Source organism: Talpa occidentalis, unplaced genomic scaffold (genome assembly GCF_014898055.3).
Source record: "Talpa occidentalis isolate TD23 unplaced genomic scaffold, MPIMG_talOcc4v2.1 talOcc4.11, whole genome shotgun sequence".
Taxonomy (NCBI): Eukaryota; Metazoa; Chordata; class Mammalia; order Eulipotyphla; family Talpidae; genus Talpa; species Talpa occidentalis.
This window is the reverse complement of record NW_023601104.1, coordinates 80,433,698-80,440,606: the sequence shown is the minus strand read 5'-3', so window position 1 is coordinate 80,440,606 and position 6,909 is coordinate 80,433,698. Positions and strand designations below refer to the sequence as shown.

At 38.4% G+C, this 6,909-nt stretch overlaps 1 pseudogene; it reads left to right on the top strand.

Moving 5' to 3' along the window:
* The first annotated feature begins 3,589 nt into the window (after positions 1–3,589).
* LOC119238118 (peptidyl-prolyl cis-trans isomerase A-like) lies at positions 3,590–6,504 on the top strand (annotated as a pseudogene).
* The last annotated feature ends 405 nt before the right edge of the window (positions 6,505–6,909 follow it).

The following is a 6,909-nucleotide window of genomic DNA, read 5'->3' as shown; positions in this document are numbered from 1 at the left end:
ACGAAGACACGCTCAGACTCAGTTTAATCAAGATTAGGAGCTTCCAGGCAGAGGGCTCAGGGCAAGACAACCCCCTCGGGATCATTGTGGCTAAGAGTGATCTGATGAAAAGGGGCAGGGGACTGAGGTCAAATCTGGGGGGCATGTTAGGGGAAAGGGAGGAAACTGAGTAGGCACCAACCTCAGAAAGGGATGCAAATTTAAAAAAAAATTTTTTTTTTCACGATTTATTTATTTATACAAGCAATGGGGCATAGGCCAGAGGCTCAGGAGGGTGAGAGAATTCACCAGAGACAGAGCAGGGAGCAGAACAGGCAGAAGGACCAAAGTACATTGCTGAGGGGAGCAGTGGGTGAGACAGGAGACGTCTGCCGCGCCATGTGGGAATCTGCCTGGCCAGCCAGGAATCGATCCAGCACTGCAGAGGCTGCAGACAGCTTCAAAGCACTGCGCTCAAACCACTGCGCTACTGGCGAGGCCCAGAAAGGGATGCAAATTAAAGACAGGACACCTTCAGGAAGGAGAGACCCACGCAATGTAGAAGGAAAGCCCTTGAGTCCCAACGAGTGGAGGGTGTGGCCTTGGGCACTGGAATCCTGGGGGCTGGAGAAACATTTCGGAGGAGATGTCCTTTCCTAAGTGCATACTGAAGACCCACGGCATAGGTGATCAGCTACTTCCTCCCACATTGCCCAGTGACAAGGGCTGATGAGGGGTAGACTGTGGATGGGATCAGAAAATTTTAGAGCTGGATGATGATATTATTCGATTTAACCATCTAATTTTCCACAAGAGGCAACGGAGACTTGGGCCTCTGCAGTTTTTTCCTGACATGGCATAGCTAATTACAGATACCGCTGTGGTTAGAATTCAGATCATCTGACTATCTCAAAGGGAAGATCTCAGACGTGCATTCTATGCAAAGGACATGAACAGACAATCCACAGAGGAAGTGCAAATGGCTCCCAAACATGCACAAATTTGTTCAGCTTCACTTGTGATCAAAGCACCCTCAAGGGCACTGAGAAACAGGCGCACTCATATACTGCTGGTAGAAATCGGATATGGTATAACCATTTTTGGAAGCTTTTTTGGCAATAAGGAGGCAACAATATATTTTGGCAATAAGGAGGTGGTAATTAAGACTATCAGCCTTGAGGTGAGGCAGTCTCAGGTTCAAGTGCTAGGCCTGCCAATTGCTGTCACATAGTAAGCATTTTCTGAATATAGACTTCAGTTTCCTCTGAAAAGTGTGACTTTTAATAGTAGTTATGTCATAAATTTATTTGAGGATTAAATAAGATTATAAACATAAAACAGCACAGTGTCCAGCACATAGAGCCCAATAAATTGTATCATCATGATCATTATATATCAGGAGTTTTACAAATATCCACATTCCTTGTGAATTCCAGTCATTTCATGTCTAGGAATTTATCTTACAGAAATGATCAGAACTGGGCACAAAGATTTATGTACCAGGATATTCATCACAACATTATTTATAATAGTGAAAAATTGGAAACACAATGTCCGACAACAGAGCGGGTAAATTAATGATCATTCGTCTGGCTGATGGAATACCGTGTGACATTAAATATCATGCTACAAAAGAACACTTCATCATTTGAGAAAACAGCCATATGAATTGACAAAGGCAGTTTACACACAATACATAAGCATAATGCCAATTTCAGAACAAACCATATATATGTGTATTCTACGTATTTGGAGAAAATACCGGATGGCAGTTTAGTGAGAAGCAAGGACTCCCCACCTGAGCCCAGGCTGGCCATGGAAGTACCTGTCTGCGTGAGACCCCCCTATGTCCCAAAGCTAGTTCAGTGCATTATACTGTAAACTATGTAACATGACTAAGACAAAAGAAAGAATGAAAATAAGTTCCTTTTATGATACTACTAAAACTACATAAATATTTGAATTTAACGAACCATTCGCAAGCTTTCCAATTGGAAAAGACTTGGGAGGAAATTATATTTTACAGTTGTAAACTTATCTCAGCATGCTGGGATTTCCACATTTAACTTCTATTAATGCTTTTCAATGCCAGCATGAAAACATATACCTTAGACAATCTTCCTCAATGGTATTTCTTACAGGGAGCTGATTAGATTAAATAAAATAAAATAGTAAACTTAATAGGCAAACTCTCCATGGACAAACACTGAAAAAGAATGTGAGAGAGGATTTGTTTACTATTTTCTTCTATCAATATATTCTAGGAAGCCTACAGAGGAAATACAGTACAAATGAGAGAAATAAAGAATCCAAAGGAACAAGGGATCATTTTCCCTACAAATAGGATTCCAAATAGTTCGCTTGAATAGACTTGGAGAGGACTGCAGGATGCCTCTGTGGCTGTAAATCACTCACTGCTCTTTCCAGTTGTCTATTACTGTTGTAAGATTTGGAACCATACACATCACAAAGGTCTCACAAATACAAAAAGTCCATTTGTTCTATGGAGTCTGTTTTAATTTATAATGTAACTAAGTCATAAATGTGCTCTTTAAAAATGTGCTCTTGGGCCCATCAGATCCTCAGCATCCTTATCTGTAAATAAGTGTAGAACTGAATGGAATGATTACTAAGATTCCTTCTAGCTGTAAATTATACAGCTACTATGTCACAAAAACACAGATCAAATTTAAAAAATTGGGCTTTTCCTGAGTTTTAGAAAGAATCTGTTGAAACTGGGCCTCTCTGGTGACGCAAGGGGTTAAGATGCAACCAATGAAGCTCGCTGCAGCCAGTGCAGCATGGGTTCGATCCCTGGCCAGGAGCTGCCCACATGGCGCAGCAGACCTCTCCTGACTCGCCCACTGCTCCCCTCAGCAGTGTATTTCAGTCAATCCGCCTGTTCTGTTCCCCATTCTGTCTCTGGTGAATCCTCTCACCGCCACCGCCCCCCTCCCCACCCGCCCGGCATTTGTGGCCTGTGCCCCGGTTCTTGTATGCATAAATAAATAAATCTTAAAAAAAAAAAGAAAGATTCTGTGTTGAAACTGTTTAAGTATAAAATAGTTGAAAACCAGTCAAAAAATGGGTAAAACTAAAAAGACTCTTTTCTAAAGTAGAAATGCAAATGGCCAATAGGCATGTGAAAAAACATTCAACATCACTAATAATCAAAGAAATGCAAATCAAAGCCATAATGAGATACCAATTCACTCCAGTGAGAATGACCCACATTAAAAAAAAACAAAAACTGGAAGCAACAAATGCTGGAAAGGATGTGGAGATAAAGGAATCCGCCTATACTGCTTGTGGTAATGTAAACTGGTCTAGCCACTTTGGAAAGCTGTGTGAGGCTCCTCAGAGCACCAAAAATGGACCTACCATATGATGCAGCAATTCCACTCCCAGAATCTACTCAAAGGATACAAAAACTCTAATTTGAAAGGAAACCTGCATTTCTATGTTTATTGCAGCTCTATTTACAATAGCCAAGATATGGAAACAACCCAAATGCCCCAATAGACGGATAGGTCAAAAAGATGCAGTATATTTACACAATGGAACACTACTCAGCAATCAAAAAAGACAAACTCATGTCATTTGCTACAACATGGATGGCACTGGAGGGGATTACACTAGCCAAAATAAGTCGGAAGGAAAAAAGGTAAATATCAGGTGGTCTCACTTATAGGTGGAATATAGAGAAACCAAACAAAAGGTCAAGAAAAAGTTAAACCTAGCAAGCTGACCACAGACCTGAGGCATCCTGCAGGGGAGAGGCAAGGCGGGGGTGGGTGGGGGGAGGGTCAAAACAGAGGAAAGAGGGAAGAACACAAGAGAATATGGTGGTAGTTCACAGGTGATATAGTGGTGGGAGGACTAGGAGGACGACCACCATGTAAGAAAAAAACCAATTAATTAATAAAAAGAGAAATAAATAAATCTGCATACCAGTAAAATAAAACCTGTTGACATTTTTTGTTGAAGAGATACATTTCTGAATATAATTTCAAATTCTGATTGATAGAACATCATTACAACCAAGATGGTCATTTTTCAAGTAATATATTATGGAAAGAAATTGTTCAAAATTCTTGTTATGGTTTGTGGACCAACCATTTGTGCAAATGCAGTTACATTTCGGTTGTGATAATACTTTTTGAAAGACACTTTCTGGCTTCAACGTACACTTTTATGTAAGGTTTCAGGGAAATAGTACAGTATCTTTATGGAGATTATATACTTTCCTTTACAAACATTAGATGCTAAATGATTTTCTCCAAATAACATAGTTGAGTCACAGTGATAGGACTAAAACCAGTTTTCCAACTCCATTCATCTTCTCTCTGCTAATGCACATTGTTTCCCAGTGCCATCTTGCTCACTGCATGGTGAGCTGGGAGTTGCCTTTGACGGTGGCTTCAGTGCAGAGCAATGGTTATTCACTGGTCATCTTGGTTTTTATAATTACTATTTGACTTATTGAGTTATTAGTTTAAAAAATGTATAAATCTAAAAATCTTTATTCTTTAGATAAGAAGTGGGTAAACCACAGCCTGTGGGCCAAATCTGGCTGGATGCCTGCTTTTGTTCATAACGCTTTTTGGAACATAGCCACATCTGTTCACTGATATCCTGTCTCTGGCTACTTTTGTGCTACATAGCAGGGTCCAGTAATTGTAGCAGAGAGCACAGGGTTCCCCAAACCTAAGATATTTACTACTGGTCCCATGTAGAAAGTTTGCCAATATTTCTCTTGGATTCAATTTACAGATCTTAGTAGTCTATATTCAAAAATAGCAAATCTTGACAATCATTTTAAGGAGATTTTTATAGATTCAGTTAAAATGTCTTTATATAAATATAATATTTGTATTATAGAAATATATTTCTAAAATCTAATACAGCACACATATAAATATATTTCTATAATGTAAATATTATGATATATTTATATATCATATAATATATAAATTATACATTTTATTTATTATATATAATTTTATATCATATATTACATACATATAATATACTTACATTATAGAAATATATTTATATTATATGCATCAAGTATATAAATATAGTATTTATGTTATAGTAATATATATAATATACGTTTGTATAAATGTAAATATATAATTTATATAGATTTATTATAAATATAAATTATATATAAATTATATATTATTAAATAAATTACATAAATATATATTTATATTATAGAAATATATTTATATACCTGATATATTAGATTTCCTTGTAATATAACTTAAGTGTCTATCTTAACACACAAAAACCCTTTCCAATTGTTTGTTTTAATCTTGTAGATCTGATATGCCATGTTGAAGTTTATAACTATATAGACATAGTTGTAGTTATATTTACATTTATATAACTTACACCTATTATAATCTTAAAACAATGTTGAGTGTTAAGTTCTCGTAAACATTTCAATACTTTGTAGAAAGATTTCACTTTAGAAATCTCAAGCTAAGGCAATTATAATTTTTACTTAGAATAACAAGACTGACGTATTTAACCTATTTAACCAAGAGGCTAAATTCTCTTAAACAAAAATTAACAAACATGAACAGATCCCTTCTTGATAAACATAGAAATATTAAAGCTTGGATGTTCTTAAACATTTGTTAAATGATCTTTTTAAATTCTGAACCATCTCAGAGTTAAAATACAGCTACTAATTAAATAAATAATGACATCATCTCACATTATTTTAGGGGCTCCCTTCTCAGTGGTGGATATTGCAGAATGATTGGTCATAATAAAGGAGACCGGGCCTCCCTGGTGGCGCAGCGGGTTGAGCGCCGGGCTGTGGACAGGCACACTGTATTCAGTTCCTAGAGCTGCCATAGTGAAGTACCTCAAACTGGTGACAAGCAAGAGAAAATTTACTGTCTCACAATTAATTCTGTAGGCTGGAGGTCCAAAATCAAGGTGTTGGCAGGGCTGGTTCATTTTGAGGGCTGTGAGGGGATATGTTCCAGGTTTTCCCTTTTACTCCTGGTGTTGGCAGGAAGTGATCCAGAAAGAGGAACGGCCTTCTGGAAGTGGATCTGCTCCAGATCAGGTGCCATCACTTGCTGCTGTTTGCAAAGTTCCAAAGACAGCAGAAAACTTTCCTGCTCTGAGCTCTAGGGAGAAAGGACTTGGTTATAAAGGTTCCTGCTTTCACAGTTTTATTCCAGGACTTATGTGCCAGGGTGGTGACTTAACCTGCTATAATGGCACAGCTGGCTAGTTCATCCATGGGCAGAAAGCTGATTGATGATGAGAATTTCATCCTGTAGCATACAGGTCCCAGAATCTTGTCAGTGGCAAATGCAGGACCTAACACAAACAGTCCCCAGTTTTTCACCTGCACTGCCAAGACTGAGTGTTTGGATGACATATGGTCTTTGGCAAGATGAAAGAGGGCATGAATATTATGGAAGCATGGAGCACTTTGGGTCCAGGAAAGGCAAGACCAGAAAGAAGATCACCATAGCTGACTGTAGAAACATCTGATAAATTTGACTTGTGTTTTATCTTTCAAAAATAGTTCTACTTGCCTCTCCATGAACAGAACTTTTTGTTAATGTTGAGGTTTGTAGACTCTTCCATCAAGGAATTTGTGGTCCACTCACCTGGAAGTGGACACTTTCCAATGGGCATGGCTTCCTGACTATTGGGGGAAACGAAGGTTGTGTCCACTTAGGGAAGATCATATCATATTTTCTGCAGAGCCTACTGGTGATTTTATGGAAAGAGCAACAAAAGTCATAGGAAACGTCAGCAATCCTGGAATTCAGACATCGCAGGATGAAGGCTGAGGCCTCACCACCAGATGAGGAAGACTGGTCCCTGAACCACTTTTGGGAGCGATGACTTCCAGCAGCAGGCAGAAGAGGATGGAAGTTATAAATACCCACT